Source organism: Rousettus aegyptiacus, unplaced genomic scaffold, assembly GCF_014176215.1.
Source record: "Rousettus aegyptiacus isolate mRouAeg1 unplaced genomic scaffold, mRouAeg1.p scaffold_m13_p_16, whole genome shotgun sequence".
NCBI lineage: Eukaryota > Metazoa > Chordata > Mammalia > Chiroptera > Pteropodidae > Rousettus > Rousettus aegyptiacus.
This window is the reverse complement of record NW_023416291.1, coordinates 46,105,840-46,130,236: the sequence shown is the minus strand read 5'-3', so window position 1 is coordinate 46,130,236 and position 24,397 is coordinate 46,105,840. Positions and strand designations below refer to the sequence as shown.

The following is a 24,397-nucleotide window of genomic DNA, read 5'->3' as shown; positions in this document are numbered from 1 at the left end:
GGAAAGGAGAATTGCTTATAAAATTAGTGATGGGAATACTGGAGAGCCACATGTGAAAGAATGAATGAAACTGGACCATTCTATTACGCACTACACAAAAATCGACTCAAAGTGGATGAAAGACTTGAACAGAGACCTGAATCCAAAAACTCCTAGAAGAAAACATAAGTGATAAGCCCCCTGACGTGAGTCTTGGCAATGACATTTTGGCTTTGGCGCCACAATCAAAGGCAACGAAACCAAAGGCAATCAAAGACTACTAACTAAAAAACTTCTGCATAGCAAAGGGCACTACAAAATGAAAAGGTAAATGATGGAATGGATAAAATTATTTTTAAGTTATATAACTGATAGGCAGTTAACCACTGAAATATATAAAGAAGCCACACAACTCAACAAACGGCAGCAACGATCCAGTTAAAAAATGGGCAGAGGATCCGAATAGGTATTTTTGCAAAGAACACGTACAGATAGATACCCGAGAGGTATATGAAAAGATGCTCAATGTCACTAACCATCAGGGAAATGCAAGTCATAACCACAATGAGGAATCACCTCACACCTGTTAGAACGATTATCAAAATGAAAAAACAAGTGAAGTCAAGGGAACACTTGGGCACTATTGGTGATATGTGATATATATATATATATATATCTCAACACAAGTCTAGTTTATACATATAAATATGCATACAAATATACACACACGAGTCTATATATATATATATATAATCATTATGTTGTACATCTAAAACCAGTATATGTCAATTTTATCTCAACAAAGAAAATAAAACTTAAAAATTATTAACAGTTTTAATATTAGGGTTTTAGTTCTTACTTTTCAAAGTGAATTAAGTCATAACGGAGAACAAACAATCCGTAAAACGTGTCTTGATGTGCCTGCGTGAAAAAGGAAAACTTGCCTATACAGCCTTTTATTTTTCACTCTTTTATTGCATCAAATGGTTATTTTTTCCAAACGGTTTTTAAAAATATAAGAATAATGAGGTTAACATTTCAATTCTATCTAGAGTAACAAGAGAATTGAGCATGGAAATACAAAATTTTGTTCTGAGATTTTGGCAAACCATCTTGTGTAGGCTAATTATCCCATTCTTTCTTCCTAGAGAGTTCTGTGCTAATCTGCCTTCGGAAATATAAGAAACTAGAATTTTCCACCAATTTAATATAGTTGTGAATAATTATTCTGTGCCATCTAAATTAAACGTCCATTTGTTTTTCCTGGGCCAATTTGATTTGCCCTGGTTATGTGACAAGATTTAATTTAAAAATTGTTTCTAGAATGATAATGACTATATTGTTATGTCTTGTGACTTTCTTTTATAAAACATACGAGTCAGGGTAAAGAGAAATTCAGTTTTTTCTCATTCCACGTAGTTATGTCTTTTTCAAATCATCAGTTTACATTGGGTACAGCTTTCACTATTTTGTTAGTGAAAGCTTAACTGGAAAACAAAATATTTTGTAATGAAAGAAAATTTAGCCAAATTGAGATGCCTAAAATTAGAAAAATTACTGTTTGAAAATCTATCTGAGGCCTATTATAACTGTTCTCAGGAATATCTATGTCAGATGATTTAGTTTTCTAATTTATCTTTAAATTATATTTTCAATTTGTGGGTAATATACTTAAATCTACATGGTTGATTTTATTAGAAATGTGTAATTACATTGCTAAATTAGCAATTTAAACACACCGGCTCCCTGATTTAAATGCAGAGCCTTGATGATTGTAAATATTTTCTTCATAATTATTCCACTAATAATTCATATAGCCTAAAAGTGTAATGAATTAATGGAAATCACAGTACTTAATAGCTTTCCTGCAGTATCACCAAATTAAATCTCCTATAGGCCATATTAATAGGTAAACACTCTACTTAGAAACTAGAAATTTTACATTACGTAACTTGCTTAGTTTATAACATTTCAGCTATGCATACGTGCTTAATTCTGATTCAGGCAATACTTTTTAAAGATCAACTATCTCCATCCTAATTAGTGGCAAGAGAACTATATAGATCACGAATATCGAACAATTCCCAATAATTAAATTTCTTTGCATGGAGACTCACTCTTGGAGACAAAAAAAAAAAAACGCCTTCACCTTACTGTCTTGGGAGGGACTTCCCACGCCCCTTAGTTCACTAGCATCGGAGTCTGGGAGCTGAAACACGCCACACTGCAGAAACATTCTGGGGGAGACTGAGAAAATGACCTGTCTCACTGCACAGGAAATCGAAGCTGCCGCCAGCCGTGTGATATCTGGGCTGGTGTCTCCCTTGCCAACACTCCTCTGTCTGGGGGAGCAGAGAGTCCATGGGGAGTGGGTGCGAAAAAGTTCTGCTGCTCAGGACCGCAGAGGAGGGTCCTCCCCGCCTCCACACTGCGCACCCCGGATCTGCGCTGCAGGCCCAGTGGATGCCCCAAGAGCGTGAAAGGCGGCTGACCTGCGCGTATTTGTCTCTCACGACATCTTAGTCTTCCTCGTAGGGGTAATGCTGGACTGGTCCTGCAGAGTCGCCCTTCTTCCCCAGAGTTGTGGTAAGGGGACAGTGGTCCACTGAGGACAAAAGGGGTCCAAAAAAAAAAAAAAAAAGTGGAGCACGACTGCACTGGTCCCTCCAACTCACAATAATTTCCTGGCAAATGAAACTCATACTTGATGGTGCGATTATCAGGAAGAGAACATCGTTAAAATTCGCTTAGAAATTCATAAAAATGAAAAAGTGAGTGTAGGGATAAATCCATTTAAAAACAGGGAGACAAATAAGTTTAAAGAAAGGTAATGCTGGCAATCAAATGGGCTAAAATGATATGTCTAAATGTAAAATAAAATACTAAAGTTCTGGGATCCGAACTAGGTCTTCTATACTGAAAGGAAACAAGCAAGAAGACTGGTATCTTACTTCCTGAGTCAGTCAAGGTCTTAGAAGAAAACAGAATCCAAAGATGATGCAAAGAATTAATGAAGACTCTATGCAGAAGGTACGAATAAAGGTGTTTAGCTCTAGAGACCAGCATCAGTGAGAAGCATTTAGTATCATCAGGCTTAAGGGGCCAAGAACTTGAAGCCCCCCAAAATGATAGCTTCTATGTAATCGACATGTGTGTCAGAAATGATAATGAATTCCTAGAGCTTTCCTTGGAGTTTAAAGCAAAGAAGACTGCCAGAAAAAAAAAAAAAAGAATGTGGTTGGTAGATGACATCTAAGTTAAATCTTGCTTTTATTTTAGTAGGAAAATTGCATTTGTGTTCTGTAAAATCATGTTGATTTTTTTGGCATACAAACAAAAACTTGAAAACATGGTGTGGTTAGACAAATAAAAGAGCCACTGCTTTAGGAACCCAGAAAATAAATAAGTGGGACATTAGAGAAGGCATGGCTGAGGGGTGTCTGCTCTGTACCTTAAAACAGGAGTAGAGATTCATCTTAAAGAAAATAAATACAGATGATTCTAAAGTGCGGAACACATTTGGGAACCAGTAGCAACTGGAGTCTAATGTGCTTTTTAAGAACCGCTGATCCAGAAGACAACTAATTCATTTATTAATTTCAGCCTGAACCCTCTTTGGTATATCTTAATTATCAAGTGAATAAAATTGTAAATACATTAGTATTCATAATAGTTTACATGTACATATTAACTTTTACGAGATTATAAAGTATTTCTTGGCAAACACTTAGTTCACTGCGAATGGTAAAAATGCACCGTGAACTACAATACTGTTAACGTTAAATGTGAAATTTGTTATTTTATCAGAAACTTTTTTTTTAGTTCTTTGGAAGAGTAAATCATCTAATCACTAAGTGATTCTAGCAGAACTTCAGCTGCATGAATACTTTTCCTGACTCTGGTTTTACATTATGAACAAATGTTTCCATCGCTACATTCTAACTGCGCAAAGCCCCGCCCTCTATTAAATAATTAAGATTTAACTATAAAACTCCAGATTTTTTTCCTGTTTAGTAAGTATAAACTTACTAAGTACACTGAGGATATCTTGGCACCACTGGCCATCACAAAGGACATATAAAAGTCAAACGTATTAATGGTTCATCGAGCGCAGCCTCACACGCATTTCCCTCTGAGAGACCTGGGAGTTTTAAGCTTCCCAAACAACCACGGTGGACCTGAGCTGCCAGAAAAATTCTGGAAAGCTGAGCATATGGATGGCCTAGCACAGGAAATTCATTTTCTCTTTCTGTGCTCCCTTATACCACTTTTAGGGCCAAATTTTGCTGTGGGATACTCAGTTCTTATGGAATTTAAAGGCTGCTGCATGCTGTGTGGTAATGCGATTGTTTATAATTTTTAGAAAGTTTTAGTTTTCAATCATGAAATAGCTTGAAGAACTCAAGAATGACCTATAGAAACTAAAATGGTGATACAAATTCCAGGGGCACATTTTCTATTTTTTCAGGCTTCGATGCATTTTAACGTATCTTTTTAGGATTGGGAATGAGTGATTATCCAGACACATTTTAGCTTGCAAATTTTGTTTGATCTTTCCAAAAAAGGGAAATCAATTGTTTTATTTTCTAAGAGAGATAATTACCTAAATGTGTACCTCTCATGTGTAGAAATTACCGAAAAAGGCAATATTTAATTAATCTCTGAGTATAATTTCATAAACTCACAAGTAGGCCAGGGTCCGCCTGGGCCTGAAGGGACAGAGTAAAGACAAACAGGCGAAATGGGGCGTCACATGGCCTATCAGGCTTTAGAGTGCTGTGATAAATGAGCCTATTAACACGTAATGTCCCCATTTGCTGGAGAATTATCTCGAGGCTGAATTATAGGCAAAAGCAATCCTCATTAACCCTCGGAAGAGCAGCTCGTAAAATAGTTATTCACCCTAGCATTAATTACTAGAAATATCAGTTATAAGACAGCGCACCTACTCAGACTGTTTTTTGCAAATTTTCTAAATAGAGATTGCATTCAGTTACAACTGCTCAACATGCAGGCATACTCCTTCAAATCTGAGACAGAAATTACATATACATAATATATATTTTGTCTACAGAAATTACATATAGATAATATATATTTTGTCTAGATAGTGATACAACTAAAACCTTTATTTACCAAAAATTTCCTATCAGATAGGCCGATTGTTGATACGGAAAGTTGGTTGAGACTCTAATTACGTTAGGCTCTTTATTTGAATTACCGATCAGCAGTAAGTTATCCAAGTCAACCCACCATGACATGAAACCTCGCTTCTCCAGTGCTGCGAACTTGAGGCAGTTACTTCACCTCTCCTTTTTATAGTTACTTCATGTGTAAAATCGAGGTAATAATGGCATCAAATTTAAAGGGGTTTCACAAGTGTTGAGTAAAGTAACAGATATAAAGAGCTTAGAAGAAACCCTGACATATAGTAAGCATTCAGATGAAGTTTTAACGTATTCTTATACATCATGGAGATTTTAATAAAGACATTTGATCTTTTTATAACTCTTCAATATCAATGTTCGTTTGTGTGTACACAAGCAAACTCCAACACTGATTGTTGCTCTGTCTGATTATTTAAGGAGCTCGTGAAACGGTTTTGCAAAAATAAGTTGTAGAAACATGGAGACTTAGGCGAGGGAGTCCCCGAGGGACTACAGCAAATCTCTGCTGAAGCTGTAAATAGACACAGGAGTTCCATCTTCCAGTCCAGCGCTCAGACTAATAGGATAGACTTTGCTTCCTGTTACATAAGAGCATTCTAGTTTTCCTTAAAGCAAATATATTCTTCACTAGGCTTAGAATTGCCTAAAATTATTCACATGGGGACTCTTTGCAAAAATGTGATAAAGGTTCCAGCTTTGTGGTTTCGCTTTAAGGGCCTGAAGCTTCGTATCTCTTCAGAAATAGAGCTGCCGAAGCCAACGTTTCTCCCAGCATCCCTTGCAAAATTGCATCCTGCCTTCTTTTTTGGGGACTCTCAGAAAAATAATAAAATCTCATTAGTGTCTTTTTCAGAGGATGCAACTGGAGAAGCCCATCCAAGAAGCCTTTAATAGAAATAATTTAGTCAGCTTACACAAATGAAGTGAAGCAATAATGATAAACTTTTCCTCAGCCCTCTTCTTTGGAAAACAGTAACGGTGAGGCATCTCCCCACCCTTCTGTTTTCCCCAAGCATTCTAACTACAAAGAATCGCCCTTTCTCCATATAACTCAGATAAAAATCATGGATGTCCCTCTCGTTTACCCATGACAAGGCCAGAGGAAGACCCTCCAGCTTCCCCTTATTTGTACCCAACGACCAATCTTGGCGAAATTCCTGCTGACTTGACCAAACCTCAGTTAAGCGTTTTTCCCCCACAGGCTCATGGAGTGAACATTGCTTCACTCTCAGCCTCAGCCAGTTTTAGGATCTGATATGGAGTTGCCCTGGCTTAACAGACTCTCCCCTCCAGAGTGTATGTCCTGCTCACATGTCAGATCACCCCAGACGCTCAGCACAGTCCCGCGCACCCACTTCTCTCCAGACTTCTGCACTCCTGTCAGGAAGAACGCAGCTCTTTCCGACTGACCTTTGTGAAGCTTGCGGATTTTATGGTGAGAGCATTCTCCCACTTGCAAGAGTTTCCTTCCCTGTTGCGATAGTCCCCCTCCCCTTATTACAGCAGTTATTTCGAATAAAGTATCTCCTTCCACAAGTACACATTTCTTCTATTTGATCCTATGAAAACACGGAGATTAAAGTTATAATAACTTTTCCCATAAGATGTGAATGCGGAAGTCCCTGTCTCAGTCTTCATAAAGCATTGAAACTGTAAAAAGATACACTAATTTCAAGACTTTCAAAGCAGAGAGATTTGCAACCCTATAACAACCATCTCCAGCTAATAAAAAACAAACAAACAAAAACTACAAGTCACGGAAAAGGAGAGTGAAAATAGGCATGTTTTCCGCATGGGAATCATTCTCCCATGGGAATCATTCATGTTCTGTGAGTCTCACTCCCTCTCACTAGCACCCCATCCAATCTAGGAAGTAGGACTGAAACGGGAGTTGATATTGACATGTGACCCCTGCAGCATAGACACATTTGACTCTCACCTGAGTAATAAAAAGAATGAGAAAATGAACTGCAAGCTATTTATATAAACACTGAAATTCAAGTGGTTTCACTGGGAGAAGTGTGATTCCAGTATTTGTTAAGGTGAAAAAGACAGTTGTGCTTCCCATAAATCAGATGTGGCCCATGTGAAAGAGATGCCTCAGGACCAGTTCAAGAGAACAGGTGTTGAGCAAATCTCAATAAAAGAAACTCCTAATGTCTAGAGATGGAGCAGAGGGGAACTCATGATCCAGAGAATGATACATCACCGCATGAGAGAAATTGCTCTGACACGTCTCAGAGAATTCTCTAGAGAATTCACAAAGGTTCTCTTGGAAGAGTGTTTAAACACGTATCTGGGTTAAAGAACATGCCGCAAACTAAAAACGGGAGCAGTCAAATAAGAACCCTACAGTTCCTCTTCCATCTTTTTCCTTCCTGTACAATGTATCTGAGTGAGCCAGATGGGTAGAGAAGAAAAATCATTAGATACTGCAGTTGTTTTGTGGGTCTCTTGGGTAGCTCATCCATTTAGATTATTCTTACTTTTTGTTCATCTTTGACTAGGCTACTTTTTAATTCTGTAGAGTTAAAAGCTGTAGAAAAGTTGTAATGAAGGAAGTAATTTTTGTCTACAGAAATGCACATTGTATGTAATTGGTATTGATATTAGCCTTTGACCAGTCTTGCCAATTTGTCATTGGGTTGTAAATTTATTTAAACATTTCCACAAGAATGTAAGTAGTTATTTCTTTTATTGTAGAGGCATGTTAATATAGAAATCACTGAAACTTCCATCTCAGGCCATTGCTTCTAATTTTAAATACAATTACTTGAATCTGACATCATAGATAAGTAAAAATTAGAAGACAACATATTTCAATTCATGTGGATAGATGAAGAGCAATATCATTTTGGATATTTTTTGTTCTCTAAACGAAACAGTTTTCTTACCTTTGTGCAGGTTACCTTCTACTGAAAAAGTGACTATCATTCTTGCTGACTGGTGCTACTCTTTGTATACATGTAAAATGATAAAAACCGGGGCTCCTCAGGGACACCCAAAAATGCATGTTATTCTCTAACGAGTGGTGGCTTAAAATTTTCCTGGATGCATTTGCTAATAACCAACAGCTACAAAAGCGAGAAATGACTCAGACCACATTTAACTTGTAATATTTGATTACAAATTTCTAGAGAGAAAAGAGAATAGCAAGTCAAACTAAAACAATTGAGAAGTCAGTTTGTACATTGAACTGCTTTTTAATAAGACTTATTTTCTAATATCCACTAAGGCTCATTTCTTACATCCCAGGTGATCTCTCTTTGCCCCTTAATGTTTCAGTGCCCAAAACTTAATTTATGCAATATTCAGTGCAGAGAGAAAGAGCATGGTATTGAGAATTACTCTCCGTAAGCTTTTTTGGAGAATTCATCTTACTGTTATATTCATGTATAACAACACTGGGTACAAGAACAGAGAAATCTAAAAAGGCTACGTGAGGAACTTACTAGGGAAGCTTATTTTAACATCTGAATAGGGAATCTAGTTGTGCTGGCTTAGGCAGTGCACATACTGAAACCGGAACAATACAAAGATTAGCATGGTCCCTGCGCAAGGATGACAGTGTGAGCTTGTGAAGCGTTCCATGGTTTTGAACTAGGAAAAATAATATTGCTATAAAGGGTGTTGTTATTGGAACAATTGGCGAAATGTGACTGTGAAATGAAGACTACATATTAGCATTGGAGCAATGTTAAATTTTCTGATTTTGATCACTGCAATGTGGCTATGTAAGAGAACACGCTTGTTCTTAGGAAATACACCCTGAAGTATTTAGGGGTGAAAAGTTATGATTTTCAGAATTTCATATCAATGGTTCAGGAAGGAAAAAAAGACTTGTTATTCCTAGTATCACTGAGTGAATATACCACAATTCTCATAACATGTTCCCTATAGTTTCAGATTTAACATTTTACAATTAAAAAAGAAAATCACTCATAAAGAATCGAGTAGAGTATATGTGCAGTGAAATCTAATATTAGAACATATTATATATTTCTGGTAATAAAATCTAGCCCAATGACGATAAATTACAGGAGGAATACACATTTTTGTTAGTAAATAGAAAAAATAACAGAAGTCCAAATGTGAAGTATTAGTGTCAGAAAAAAATATAATTTTCATATATAAAATGTTGATATCATATAGTGTGATACCTTATACAGCTTTAAGCAAAAAGAACAAAGAATGAAAACATTTCTGACAATACTTTGTAACTGTATGTAGACAAAAGATCGACAAAAAAAATAGGGCACAGCAAAAAGTAAATACACACATTAGCTTATTGTTTAGTGATAACTTGATTCATTTATTCCATCAACAAATAGCTGTTGAATTCCTTAAAGGCACCAGGGAGCCAGCCATGAATAGATTAAAAATCTCAGGCCCAAGTTCACATTATATTTGGAAGAGATAGTCTATAAACAGAAAAAAAGTGTATATATATTTATATATATTATATATATAATATATATAACATTGTTTTACATATATATGTAAAACAACATTAAGTAAAATGGATAAATATTAAGATGGGGGTAGAAAGTCAGAGGAGTTGCTGTTTGAAATGGAGCCAGTAGAGTCACCTCATTGAGAATAAGAGATTTGTTTAGAGATACAAAAGTTGTAGCTATGTCTAAAGAAGCAGGCTCCAGACAGCAGAGCTATTAGGTGCAGAAGCTCTAAGACAGGAGCCCTCCCGATGTGACTGAGCTGGAGTAAGGGTGGAATGGCAAGAGGAAGAACGAGTGAGAGGTGATGGGGATAGAGAAGTCGTGAGAAACTGGATTAAGTCCCTATCAGTTAATTGACAACTCCATTTTTATTTGTATGAGAGATACGTTCGTTGTTTAATATACAAATAGTCGTATTTGTGCAAGTACTTTCTAGAACTCTCTTATCATGGAGCATTTTAAGTACGTATATAAAAAAAGAGAAGGAACAGTTTAAATAACTCCCATCCACCCTCCAAGTAGCTACAACAATCAACTCAAGATCATTCTTGTTTTATTCAATCTCCTAAGTGGTTATTTTGAAACAAATACCACGTGTGATATAATTATATCCATAAATACTTCAAAACGCACCTCTGATATAAGGACATCTTTTAACATAACCACAATGTTTTAAACTTTTAAAATCTTTAAAATTATTAATAGCGAATATTTGATAAGTATTAAAATGCTCTGTCTTTTAATGCTAACATTGGCCTTAAAAGACAGAGCATTTGCGGATATGTATTTAGGTTTATACACACAAAAAAATACACAGACACATTATACTTCCTTTTTTGCAATTTTTTTTTGCTGAATTCTGAAATCTGTGCATAAGATGGAATACAAGAAAGAATGAGAATTGCAAAGTCCTTATTGGGGAGTTAATGCCCGAGAGGCTCATGGAAAATAGAGTCGCTGCGGCCGAGAACAGTGAATCCAGTCATGCACTTACTCTGGGTTTTTCTCTTTCCCTGTCTTTCTCTCTCTTCTTCCGTCTGTCATACCTGCTCCCGGCATTACATTCCAAATGTTACCTGCACCCAAGTCCCCATGCCTCGCTCTGCTTCCAGAGAAGCGCTCACTAATGCCCCCGACGCAAGTAAACACCACCTTTGATTTCGGCATTAGGACGCACTTAAAAACAACACAATCAAGCAAACAAACCTCCAAACATGTTATCCCGATTAAATACAAAAATCGGTATGAGGCAGCAATGATAATTTCCCTCCGTAGTTTTGTTGTGAGAGAGAAACTAAAAAACCAGAGAGGAGAGATGAAGCCACCCTCGAGCTTTGTTTCTGAAAGGCCCCGTTTAAAATTCGTTTTGTTCACAGCTGTAATGCATTTGGATAATTTCGACAGCAAATAAAAGTAAAGCACCATCCTTTTTGTTCGCGAATGCTTTCTCGTACCGATTATGTGCTCGAAGAGTGAAACATTAGCGAAATAATAATTCACTTATTTTCAGAAATGGCAGCTCGATATCAGTAGTCTGCAATTAACATTCTGTCATTTTATCAGGTACTTCAGATGAACCCTTTCTAACTTAATAGATACGTACCAAGCTCATTTTAGTATAACCATTAAACGATCACCAATATAATCCTTCTCAAAAACCTTTTAGAACATAATTGAAGTCAGATAATTAAAAACTCATGTCTTTAATACAGGTTAGCCAAGGTAACCTGCCAGACTTTCATTGAGATGGAAGACACCTGTGGCTTCAATCAATTCCTTCTCAAAATTTTCGACCTGAGAAATCTTTTTAACTTGATTGTTAAAAGCTTGCTAATAAAGCAGTTCTCTAGAAACAGGACCTCTACAAGGACGAAGGCACGACCAGATTTTTTACATTTATGTCAAGAATACCTCCAGCCAGCTGGTATCAGAAGATACTTTCAGTTAATTCTAGAATATCTAGAATTCTGGCATTAAACGGTAACTTCAGGTGCGAATTATCCAGTTCCTGCAAAAACTCACCTAAAGCAACGGTTTTTGATGAAATTGGCCTGGGGGCGAGGCTAACAAGTCTCCTTCTCCTCCTTCCTGTTACTCATGTAAACTCTATAAAACCTGTATCACATCCAAAAGCCCCAAATCAGTTTGCGTTCACTGAGAAACACATTCAGAGAGTCTGGTTCTGCCCATAAGAAGCTTGGAGGTGACCACTCCATCCTAACCACAGGTAAAAAGCTGAACAGACTTAAAAAAACAACTCTTCTTGGACCCATGAGAGAGGGAAACACATAGAACAAAATGCTGTCCCGGACCCTGGAGACCCCACCAGGAGGGACGCAGCTTACCAGAGCAGAGCGGGGAGTCCAGGACACTGCCGGGGAGCCGGGGAGCCGGGGAGCTGGGGAGCCGGGGAGCCGGGGAGCCGGGGAGCCGGGGTGGCAAAGCCTGACCGGGAACTGAGGAACTGCGGGGGGCCCTGTGAAAACGACTCAGACTTAAAAACGCCAGGGGTACCCCATCGAGGCGGGAGGAAGGAAGTGATGTAAGACTTACCTCCAGGAGTGTAACATTTCTACAGAAAATATCGGAGAAAAATCTTCTCCTGCACCCAGCACGGGTAGAAAAAAGGAACCATTTTGAGATACTGTGGAGCGCTCCATCCTCCTTAAATAGGCCTGTCCTCGGGGAAACTAATTAAGCAGAGTGCAACCAGCTGGGGTATTAGCAGAGCCAAACTGACCAGGGGAAGAGAAATGCCCAACTCTAGCCAGCTCCAGCTTCCTCATGCGAGAAGGAAAATACTGAACTCCAGTCCAATCTAGCCATTTCTGTCCCAGGTAAGGAGGGAGGAAAACACCCAGAAACACTTGTGAAGTTCACAGTGTAGAGGCGCAAGTTCACCAAGAAACAGAGACCTAATCATAGACCAAGGAATGCTTCCCCTGCCCACCCCCCATCTCAACACGACAGTACTGAAGGCCTATTTACCATAGTTTCTTTTATCTGGCACATTATGTCCAGCTGTGAAGAACACATTACATGGCACACCCAAAGGCCAAAAACACAATTAGAAGAGCCAGAGCAAGCATCAGAAACAGACATGGCAGGGATGTTGGAATAATCAGACAGGAAATTTTTGAAAAATGCTAAGGACTCTAATGAATAAATTAAACACCATGCAAGAACTGATGGACGATATAAGAAGAGAAATGAAAATCCTAAGGAAAAACAAAAACAAAAAGAAGAAATACCAGAGATAAAAAAAAAAAACTCTATACATAAATAACACCATTGATGGGCTCTGAATAGATTGGACACAGCTGAGAAAGAATCTTTGAGAAGATATATCATTAAAATCCTCAAAAAGCAAAACGAGAACAAAGATTGCGAGGAAAAAAACCCAGAATATCCAAGGTCTGAGAGACAACTACAAAAGGTATAACATGGGCATAACTGGAAAACCAGAAGGAGAGGGAAAAAAAAAAACAGTAGAAACATCTGGAACAATAATGACTGATAATTTTCCCAGATTAATATCAGACACCAAACTGAGTTCCTGGAAGCTCAGAATGCACCGAGAAGTATGTATGCCAAAGAAAACTACATCTAGGCATATCATCTTCGAACTATAGAAAATCAAATATAAATTGAAAAATCCTGAGAGAAGCCAGAGGACATGATACCGTACATACAACGGAACAAAGATAAGAATTACTATAATTGACAAGCTGGATTTCATTAATATTAAAAACTTCAGCTCTGCAAAAGACAACAGCACTAAGAGAATGAGAAGACAAGACTTGGAGGAAATATTTGCCAGAGACATATCTGATAAAGGACTGTTATCCAAAATACACAAAGAACTCTTAAAACTCAGCGATAAGGAAAACAAACCAATTAAAAGTCGGACCAAATACCTTACACCACTTCATCAAAGATATACAGATGACAAATAATCATATGAAAAGATATTCCATATGTCATCAAGACAGTGCAGATTTAGAAAATAATGAAATACCACGACACACCTGTTAGAATAGCCAAAATCTAGAACATTGACAGCGCTAAATGTTAACAAGGATGTGGAGCAACAGGAATTTTTCATATACCGTTAGTGGGAATGAAAAATTGTACAGCCACGTTGGAAGACAGTTTGGCGGCTTCCTACAAAACTAAACACTTTCTTACTATATGATCAGCAATCTTAGTGTCTTTACTTCTTAGTGTTTTCCTGAAGGAGTTGAAAACTTATATCTGCAGAAAAACCTGCACGTGGATGTTTATAACAGCTTTATTCATTATTGCCCGAACTTGAAAACAACAAAGATATTCTTCAGTAGGTGAATGGATAAAATTTCTTGGCAATGAAATTTTGGTCAGTGCTAAAAAGAAAAATGTTATCAAGCCATAAAAAGATGTGGAAGATATTTGTACGTATATTACTAAGAAGACGAAGCCAATTTAAAGGATTTTGTACTCTATGATTTCAGCTGCATGGCATTCTGGAAAGGAAAAACTATGGAGACAATAAAAAAATCAGTGGTTTCCAGGAGATGAAAGAGGATGAATAGGAAAGTTTTCAAGGCCATGAAAACACTTTGTATTATATTATGATGATAAGTAAATGTCATAAATTTGTCCAATTTCAAAAAACGTGTCACGCCAAGTTTGAACCCCATGGTAAACCGTGGGCTTTGGGTGATTATGACACGTCACTATAGCTTCATCAGCTGTAACAAATGCTCCACTCTGGTGGGGTGTTGATAACGGGAAGGGGGGGCTGTGCGTGCGTTGGGGACGGTGGTACGTGGGAAATCTCTGAGTCTTCCTCTCAATTTTATTGTGGACTAAAATGCTAAAAAAAATAATATTTTTATAAAAGAAATAAAATATATTACAAAACTATAATTTAGTCCCCTTCTTTTGATTTAAATTAATGATTAAGTGCCTGAGAAGATATTGCCCCATCTTTGGTGACACTGCTCTTTAGTACTGTATTTTTTAGGATATGTAAATATTCTTCTATAAAAAAGGGCACAGTTAAATTGATTTTAGCAATAAAAGATATATGTTTTGATATATCTAAATATAAATGTATTATTTTTATCATGTAACATATTTTTATCATGTAAAATAATCATTAATAGGTTAAAAACTATATTCTCTTTATTTTTTTATTTACAAGACTAATAGGTTTCTAGATTTTCCAACACCAAATACTATTATTTTCTCTCTTCTGGTCTTTATTCTTGCTTTAAAATAGTTTATAAGAAGCAAATTTTATCTCAGTAGGAGAAAGTGCTCTCTAACAATTACATATGTTCGAATTTGGAAATAGTTTTGCTACACATACGCACAAAAAGAATGAGTATTTAGACTTTGAAAGGATAGAGCAAAGACCAAGTATGATTTATCATGATTTTGTGGAAGAGATTCTTACAGTTGGATAAATAAGAGTACTCTAATTTTTAAAATATCTGTCATATAGAATGTACTACACTACATGTTGGACTTGAATTATCCCACCATATTTTCATAGCAATCCTGTGGGAGAAGCATCATTATTTTCATTTACACATAAAATAATGAGGATCAAGTATTTCAAATAATTTTCTCATGGTCACATAGAAAGTAAGTTGCAGAATTGGAACCCTAAAGTCTGTTTATTCAACTCTCTTTTACTTGTAAAATTGCTGTAAAAAAAAAAAAAAGTTAAAAAGTATATGCAAAAATTCAAGCATAGTTCTTAGCATCTAACTGAATTGTCATCCCAAAGTATTTCTCTTTTTAATCCTCCCAACTTCACGCCATAATGCTTGACATAATGCTAGAGTATTTTTGGATATATTCTTGACCTTTGGAAGTTAATCAAAGAATCCATGCTTTCTTGTAAAGCGATCGTTTCTGCGTCCATCAGATGGAAAATATTGGCCCTGATGAATTATTAACCAGTTATACAGTCTTCATGTCCAATTTATCCAGTACATTCTACACCACATATTTGACAGGTTTTACCTCATCTACCCCCCATTTCCTCCCCTCCCCCCCCTACCCTCTGGTACCCACTAGTCTATCGTCCATGTCCATGAGCCTCTGTTTGTTTGTCCTGCTCATTTGTTGCTTTTAGGTTTATACCCCATATATAAGTGATATCATGTGCTTTTCAACTTTTTCTGTCTGGCTTATTTCGCTTAGCATGATCATCTCGCGATCCATCCACGTTGTCACAAATGGTAGTATTTCATCTCTTCTTATGGCTGAGTAATATTCCACTGTATATATGTACTACAGCTTCTTTATCCAGTCATCTATCATAGGACTCTTTGGTTGCTTCCTCGTCCTGGCCACTGTGAATAATGCTGCTGTGAACATTGGTGTGCAAATATATTTTTGGATATGGGTTTTCAAGTCTTTGAGCTAAATACCCAGTAGAGAGATTGTTGGATCTTACGGTGGATCAATTCTTAGTTTTTTGAGAAACCTCCATACTGTTTTCCTTAGTGGCTGTACCAATATGCAGTCCCACCAGCAGTGTATGAGGGTTTTTCTTTTTCTCTGCATTCTCTCCAGCATTTGTTATTACTTGTCCTGTTGATTGTAGCCATTCTAACAGGTATGAGGTGGTATCACATCGTGGTTTTGATTTGCATTTCCCCGATAGCTAGCAATGTCGAGCATCTTTTCATATATTTGTTGGTCATTTGTATTTCCTTTAGGCAGAAGTGCCTGTTCAGGTTCTCTTCCCATTTTTTAACTGGATCATTTGTTTTTTGTTTTTTTTTGTTACTGAGTTGTATGAGTTCTTTGTATGTATTTTCTTTAAAACGCGTAGCTCAGTTTGTAATTATACATCCAACAACGCAGTTGTTACATTGGCACGTCTCCACTTACACCCACGAAGACTCCATTAATTAGGAATGAGACCTGTTGCCAACCACAAGTATCTCCCTAAAGCCTCCCACAGTATTTGGCTCATAGTGTGAACTCAATAAATATTTGTTGAATATATTTCTTTCTGTTCTCCCAAGGCTTTTGCGTCACCAATCACTGCTCGCATTTGTCCTGTATTTAAATTCCTATTACTCCTTCTGCACCCAAGTAATCTCAGTATCAACAAGTAATTCCAGAAGCCCCGGCCACAGCAGGTGGGGAGGCTGGGGGTGGGGGGCGATGAAAAGCCCCATCAGTTCTACTGAGAACCAGCACTTGCTGACCTGTGCTCCACGCTGAGGGATAAACTCTGTGTCATCAAGAAGCTTAGAAGGCAAGCAGAGGCTTCTCCTTCTTTGTCGTTGTTCGTGAATCTAGACAATAATAATAATAATGTATAATAATTATCATAATGGCGTTCTATTATCTTCACTTCATTTGCCACATAAGACCAATCAGTTGAGATTCTGCTTACAATATACCGATGTTGCAATGTAACAAAATCAATTTCAGAAAACCAAATTTCTAAAACTATAGATAGTGTTTAAAAACAAAGAGAAAATAAAGCTATCTATTTAGAATTGTTGAAAGGCCACTGGCCTAAATCATAGTGTCAAGTTTATCTAAACTTAAATTATACAGAACATGGAAAGATAAATACAAATTAAGCAATATAAAAAATCGGTGTGGTAAAAAGAAGTATTAAAAGGATCATATAATTGAATTGAGATAAACTCACAAAAGATAAACCATAAAATGAGTTGCAACCTAGGATGTATTTCAGATCAACAAAAACAATTTTAATCATGCAATATTGAAATGATAAATATTACAATATTTCCTAAAGTGTATGGAAATTGATGACAGATTATGGTTAAAGGCAGAAGATGTTATCCTCTTCTGGCTTTGTCTTCAAATTCAAGAGGAATCAATTAATCAGAACAAGTGTTTCCTTAGATAAGAAGAAAAAAAAGGAAACAGTATGAAAGAGGCACAAAACACAAAATCTTTAAAGAAATAATTAATTCTTTTCTACGAAGCAAAATTTAGTTACATATAGAATATAAAAGTAACTGAAATACTGGCATTAAGGAAAATATAGTAACTCTTAACTAAAAACAAACCAACGCAAGAAAACCTTGATGGAATGAAACAAAATCGCTGTCATTGTATAGTTCAGAATACTGCTGTCCAAGGAAAAGATGGAACACTCTCAAGGTCATATTTTATTCCTGTCAATTTAACTTTAATAAGTAAAGATCCCTGTTTTCTGATCCATCAGAGAAAAGGCAGATTCAATTTTGCTTATGATAAATATAGAGCTGGACTGTCTGTGCATATAAGCAATTAAACTCCAGGCCAGCTGTAGAATTCAGGTATTGGGTGGGTTTCACTCATTATGCAGAGTCACTTCATAATCAGCATACCCAGATGACAGAAGTCATAAATCTTCTATAATTGCATTTTGACCCTAGCTTTAATTTTCAACTCAGTCACTGACCACTTTCCTAATGATTTCATTCTGTATAATTTCATTTCTGCAACATATTTTAGTAAGTTCCAACTATGTGCTGAGCATCAGGCCAGATTCTTGTGCAAGTAGATTCCAATAAAGACAAGCCAGTATTTTAAACAGTCTTTTATGGGTCTAATAATTACGTAAAGTCACTGCTTGCATTTAGAATAACAAGAATTGAATTAAAGTTTACAAACACGCCTTTGTTATACATATTATTGGTCTTCATGTATAATTGTCCTCCAATAACATGGAAGAATTAGATGGTCACTGAGGTCTCTACATGATGATATTTCCTGATTTAAAAAATTTTTAAGATATCCTGCATTTCCGGATCCACCATATGAAGAAAGTCTATTCATCAATACTTCTCATTCCTGAGGGCTGAATTCAAATCCACATCACCTTCCATGCTGAAACATCACTTAGCTTTACTTCTGCATCCCTTGCTGCGTGTTTATATTTCCATTACACTGTTGAAGTGCATGACTAGGTCATTCCCTTCTTGAGTTCGGCATTTCTGTATTAGAACCGTATGAAATGACATTTGTGATTCCTACTAAGTTAATTTAAAAAATAAGGTATGTTCTTATTTTTATATTTTGCCTCAGACTTTAACTGGAGTCTAACATTTCTAAATTTACTTTTGAATTGTAAATATAATGTAATTCCTTTTTGTTCACTTCCACTGTCATCTATAACTTATTTTATGGAATCAGTATTCGGGAATTCTCATAAATCGAAATTCTGTCAAATATTAGCTTACCTTTTTTTGTTGTTCTTTAGTTTTACTCAAATCTTTTCTGACTTCTTAAAAAAATGTAAACTTATCAATTAACTCAATTTACCTGTTCAATAATTTCTCTTATAAATCTCTGAAGAGGTGGAACTGACTGCTCTTCGAACAATTGCTATGTATGAACAGAGTAGCAGGCTACGTCATCAGGTCAAGAACTGTCTATGGATATATTCTTCAAAAATTTTTTTGGATGAATATCTAGAACTGCAATTGCTTGGTTGTATTGTAAGCACATATGCTTGTCTTTATAAGAAACATCTAGATTTCCAAATATATTGGACTATTTAATACTGTGCTAGTATACAGTAGTATCTTTTTATTTTCCTTTACATTTCTTTGAAGAATAAAAATGCCAAGCATCTTTTTGTGCTCATTGAATCATATAGAGCCTATTACATGTAAATAAGAGTTGTCTATTTACCTTTCCAAAGCATACCCCTTTCATTTTGTCTCCTTGCTTTACTGTTCTAGCTAGGGCCTCTACGAAAATGAAAGTTTAGTAAAGAGAGCAGATATCATTGCCTTTTTCCAGTTTTAGGGAGTACTTCTTAGCCTTTCAGCATTAAACATGAGAACATAAGGTTTTCATTAAATACCTTTTGTCAGGTAGAAGAGGTGGCATTCCATTTCTTAAATTTGAGTGAGTATTGAACTTAATTGAGATAGTCATATGGTTTTTGTCATTTGTTAATGTGTTAAAGTACATTGTTTGATTTTTGAATGTTGTCAGCCCAGCAGCCTAGCATTTCTGGAAAAAAACCTCATTTTTTCATAATGTATTATCCTTTTAATATATTTTTGGATTCAATGTGCTGACATTTTATTAAGCATTCCTTTTCATCTATGTTCATGAGAATATTAGTCTATAGTTTTCATCTCTTGTCATATACTGCTATAACTTTAGTATCAGTGAAATACTGACTTTATAAATAAATAGTGAGTTGTTCCTTCTCTTCTATTTTCCTTAATGAGACTGTGTAGAATTAGGATTAATTTATTTTTGGATATTTGATAGAATTTGCCACTGAAGCCATATGAATCTGGAGATCTCTTTGTTGGATGATTTTTAATTGTGAACCTATTCTTTAAGTTGTTATAAGACTATTCAGATTGTCTGCCATTTCCTGTAACACAGGTCTACTGCAGTAAAAATTTTTTGGCTTTTGTTTGACTGAAATAGTCTCTATGTTCCGTTTTCAGTATTTTTAATGAATACATAATTCTAACTTCATAGTTTTTATATTGTTTCATTTTTCCTACCAGCGTTATAAAATATCACTCCTTCGTCTTTTGGCTTGCATTGTTTCTGACTGGAAATGTTTGGTTATTGTTTTGTTGTTTTCCCCTAAACTAACATGTCATTTTTTTTCCATGGCTACCTTTGAGATTTTTCTCCTTACAACTGACTTTCATCAATATAATTACAATGTGCCTTGAGGTAGTGCTCTTTGTGTTGATCCTGCTTGAATTCTATTAAGCTTCTTCGAGTTTGGTTTTAGTTTTCTTCAAATTTAAAGATACTTTTTTCTTCAGATATTTTCCTGTGGCGCTCTCTTTTTCCTCTGTTTTTGAAACTGTAATTACACATAAGATTGGGTATTATTGTTCCACAATTAACTATAACTCTGTTTATTTATTTTTGGCATTAAATTTTTTTCCCCCATGAGATTCAATTTGGGTAATTTCCATTTGTATGTTTTCAAGTACATTTATTGATGACTCATTCATTATTAATTTCATTTCAACTAGTACATTTTTCAGCTCTTAAAATTTCATTTGCTCTTTTTTATATCTTTTATTTATCTCCATAATTTTCATATTTATCTTTATGTCTATATTTACAAAACTGTTTTAAAGTTCTTGTCTGCTGATTCTATCATCTGGATCATTTCTAAATTTCTTTCTATTGCCTAATTTTAATTATCTCCTGGTTACAGTCACATTTTCTTGCTGTGATTATTTAGTAATATTTGATTAGATACTGAACATTTGGAATATTATGATTTTGAGCAGCTTGCTATTTGCCTACATGAAAGAGTATTGAAATTTTTTCTTATAGAAAGGTTACTTGGAAATTAGCTTTCATTTTTAGGCTTCTTTGTAAGGTTTGGTAAAATGGGTCAAGAGAAGAATCTATTCTGTGGACATCTTAGTCCTACTACCAAAGGGAAGCCATATGGGTCTTTACTGCACATATTCTCATTTATTAGATCTCAAGGTGTTCTCCACACTGACTGAGTTCTAGGAATTATCCAGTTGACAGTCCCCTGGTATTTGTTCTTTGCTCGGCTTCGTGGATTTTCACCCTGTTTGCAAAGCTTAGTATCCTTTACTACAGAGACTTCTTGTTCTCTTGCACTGAGTAGCTTCCTTCTTCTCTGGCATCCTATCTGGTTAACTCCATAGCCTCAGCTCTCTTAAACTCTGATCGTTGTCTTTCCAACTCAGCACAACTTTCAACCTCTGCTTGGCTTTTCTCTGTCACTGAAACACAGCAGAATGTGTCCCCAGACAGAAAGGGGGGCTGAATCCAGAGTTCACCTCATTGGTTGCCCTTCTCTCAGGGATCACAATTATGCCAAACAGTTGTTTGGCACAATTATGTCAAAAAGCCTATAAACAGTTACTTCATATAGTTTGTTCAGTTTGCTAGTTATCTATGCTACAAGGCAATTACTGTGTAAGTTTATCAGTTATAGTTGGAAGCAGAAGTATGCTTTATATTTATAATTATAAATTCATCAGTAGCCTAAGAATAAAATAATAGTTATAAAATCACAAATATAAAATTAAAGGAAAATGAGAAAAAATTAAATATGAACATTTGTTAAATTACTTGTTAGTTCCTTGACAGATTCTATGTTACTGTTTACTCCTTTATGAAATAGTTTGTATGGAGAGGTCCCAATACTTATTGAAAGAATATAAAAATGCTAGGCATTATTTACACAAAAATAAAAAAAAATACTGATATTTTAAATGTAATAAAATTTTATTTTCAATTGGCCTAATATGCCCATTTATATGAAAGTAAATATCCTATATTATCTTCATTGACAAACAACATGTGACTGATTCTTGTAATAGATATAAAAGAACTTGGGTAATGAAAGACTTTATTTAAATGTTGCTTTATTTACTTCATTTGGAGGCTTAGTTCTTCCTTACAAAGATCTGACAATTACAGAAAAGCATAGTTGCATTTTATAAAAGATAGTGTTTGCTGTGACTCATTGATGATTTTACAACACGAACCCAGCAGAAATACCGTTCGTATTATTACAGTTCAATTTAGTTTGGAGTTTGTGATCAGGAGTCATTGCAACTCACTTGTATTAAAGAAAACTCTTTTAAAAACTAACCGAGCTTTAAAACAAAAAGTGTTTCTTTTTCATTTTTAGGTATTTCAAAAGTAAACATTAGATTGGGAAGGTAATTTTGTCCTGCAAACCAGCATCATGAAACAGGAGACACTAGACTTGATTTAGTCAAAAGGCCGAGAAGCCGTGAATGAAACAAAAGACGCATTTGACAGCACAATTTAAAGCCCAGAAATGCTGACCCCACACTCTGAGGTGTCCTTTTTTTCCCATGGGTGCACATTCTAATTTGTTAGAAGTGACAAAAGAATTCAGGAAAATTTACCTGATAAATGAATACATAAAATGCTCAGTTGCTGAAAATGCTGTATTATTTAGATGTCAACATGTGCTGTTGAATGCAGTATCCTCAGGTTGCTTTGCATTTCACTGCCATAGAATTGTGTCTGCCGAGATCATCTTCAGATTTGTGGAAAGCCTCAAAAAGTCAAATTATTTAAATACATTCAATTTCGAATTCCCAGAATAGTGTCCAGCCACTGCAAATATTTCATTTCGGGACAAAGCATTAAAATTTCTCATCTAATGAAAGGTCTTGTTTTACTTCTAGAAGCTCAGTTCACAGATGCCACTTTTTAACTGAGGTTTTTACTTATATAACTAATTAAGAAATAGTACATGGGGGTCAAACTTTGTCTCACAGTTCCAAAACTCACTTACTTACATTAGTGCTGCAATTATTAAACCAGTTTCTTGATAGTCCAGGAATATTAGCTTTACATATTTAATAATTCTGTAACAAACATAAAACATCCAAGTTCTGAATATTAGATTTTATAATAACTCATTCAGTGAAAGGGCATAAACTTTAAGTCTTACAAAACTCAAAATTTATTCCCAAATGTAAAAATTGGTGGAACAAATTGTAAAAGAGTTCAAGAGTGTGACTAATTTTACATAATAGCAGTTTTATAAGGAAACAAATATTCAAGAGGTAAAAAAAAGCTATACAAAAGAAAGTTTCTGGGCTCATAGCTCATGCTCTAAAGCAAAAAATTTATAGTCAGAAATGTAAATATTTGACAAGTCTCTGAATATAAAAGGTGTCTCTATTGAATTGTCTATTATCTTCCCTCTCGACTTTCGTCCTTGTACTACCTAAGGACACAGTACGAAAACGGCTATCTGTAAAACAGGAAAGAGCTCTCGAGAGACACAAATCTACTGGCGCCTTGATCTTGTACTTCACAGACTTCAAAACTGAAAAAAAAAAAAAAAGTCACTTAAAAGCCACGCGGTTTATGGTACTTTGCTACAGCAGCCCAAATAGACGGAGACAGCAGAATTCTTAATACAATTGGACTAGGCGGGCTGGAAAACAAGGCCCAAGGAAGTGGCCTAGTTGGAAAGAGGGTTCAAAGGAGCCTGTCGGAAATTTGGTCAAGGTCACTATCTATGTTATCATGACGTTTACTTAAGTACCTTATTTAACTACCAGATTATTCCAAACTCCTACTATCCCTGTGACCTCAATCACAGAAAACGATAACAATTTGCACAGTACTGTGCCCATGGTGGGGGTCAAAGCATGATCATAAAATTAAATTGTCTAAAATCAGGACTAAGCCAGACGGAATACACAGAGCATGACTATCAGCCTGAGGGGTGAGTAGCTTCCTTAATGATTATCGCGTTGTTTGGAGAAAAAGCTACCATGGAGTGATTACAGTCAGACTACCCAATAAGACACACTGCAGTTTCATACACGTATATCATGTCAATTTGAAACTACTTATTCCTAGAAGTCATATGTGGAGATGGGTGCTGAGATTTGAAATTTCATCAGCAAAATAACTTAGGCTCTAAAGTATTATAATTTGATAAAAAGTAGTTAGATTGAAATAGATGAAACTAATGATAACTTGATAAGATTTCTGAAATATTACCCGGGTATAGAAAAACAGCATTTTCTTTTTTATGTGGGCCATTAAAGGTCTCAATAGCTCTGATACCAGGGACATTGACACATTACCCAGTCAGTATGGGAAGAAAAAGAACTATTACTCTTGTGTATCTACTTCAAGCCAAGCATCATGATGAACATTTATGCACTTGAACTTATTCGTCTCAACAGACTTTAGAGATAAACACTATCTCACTTACAGGTAAGGAAACTGAAAAACTAATTTGCTAATTTTTCAAATGCTATATATTATTGAATAGCAGAG

At 35.7% G+C, this 24,397-nt stretch overlaps 1 long non-coding RNA gene and 1 other non-coding gene across 6 annotated transcripts in view; one reads left to right on the top strand and one right to left on the bottom strand.

Annotated features, from left to right (window-relative positions):
- Positions 1–24,397, bottom strand: part of LOC107504710 — a 136,000-nt gene that overhangs the window by 85,017 nt on the left and 26,586 nt on the right. The window contains exons 6-7 of one of the 5 annotated variants that reach the window (XR_001595521.2): positions 22,495–22,647; positions 16,365–16,908 (exon numbers count right to left, since the gene is read on the bottom strand). The exons of the other annotated variants lie outside the window; for them this stretch is intronic. This is a non-coding gene — a long non-coding RNA (uncharacterized LOC107504710). Of the gene's footprint in view, positions 1–16,364; positions 16,909–22,494; positions 22,648–24,397 lie in introns of those variants that run through there. 5 annotated transcript variants of the gene reach the window in all.
- LOC118612818 lies at positions 8,640–8,744 on the top strand. Its single transcript, XR_004955076.1, has one exon. It is a non-coding gene; the product is annotated as a U6 spliceosomal RNA (small nuclear RNA).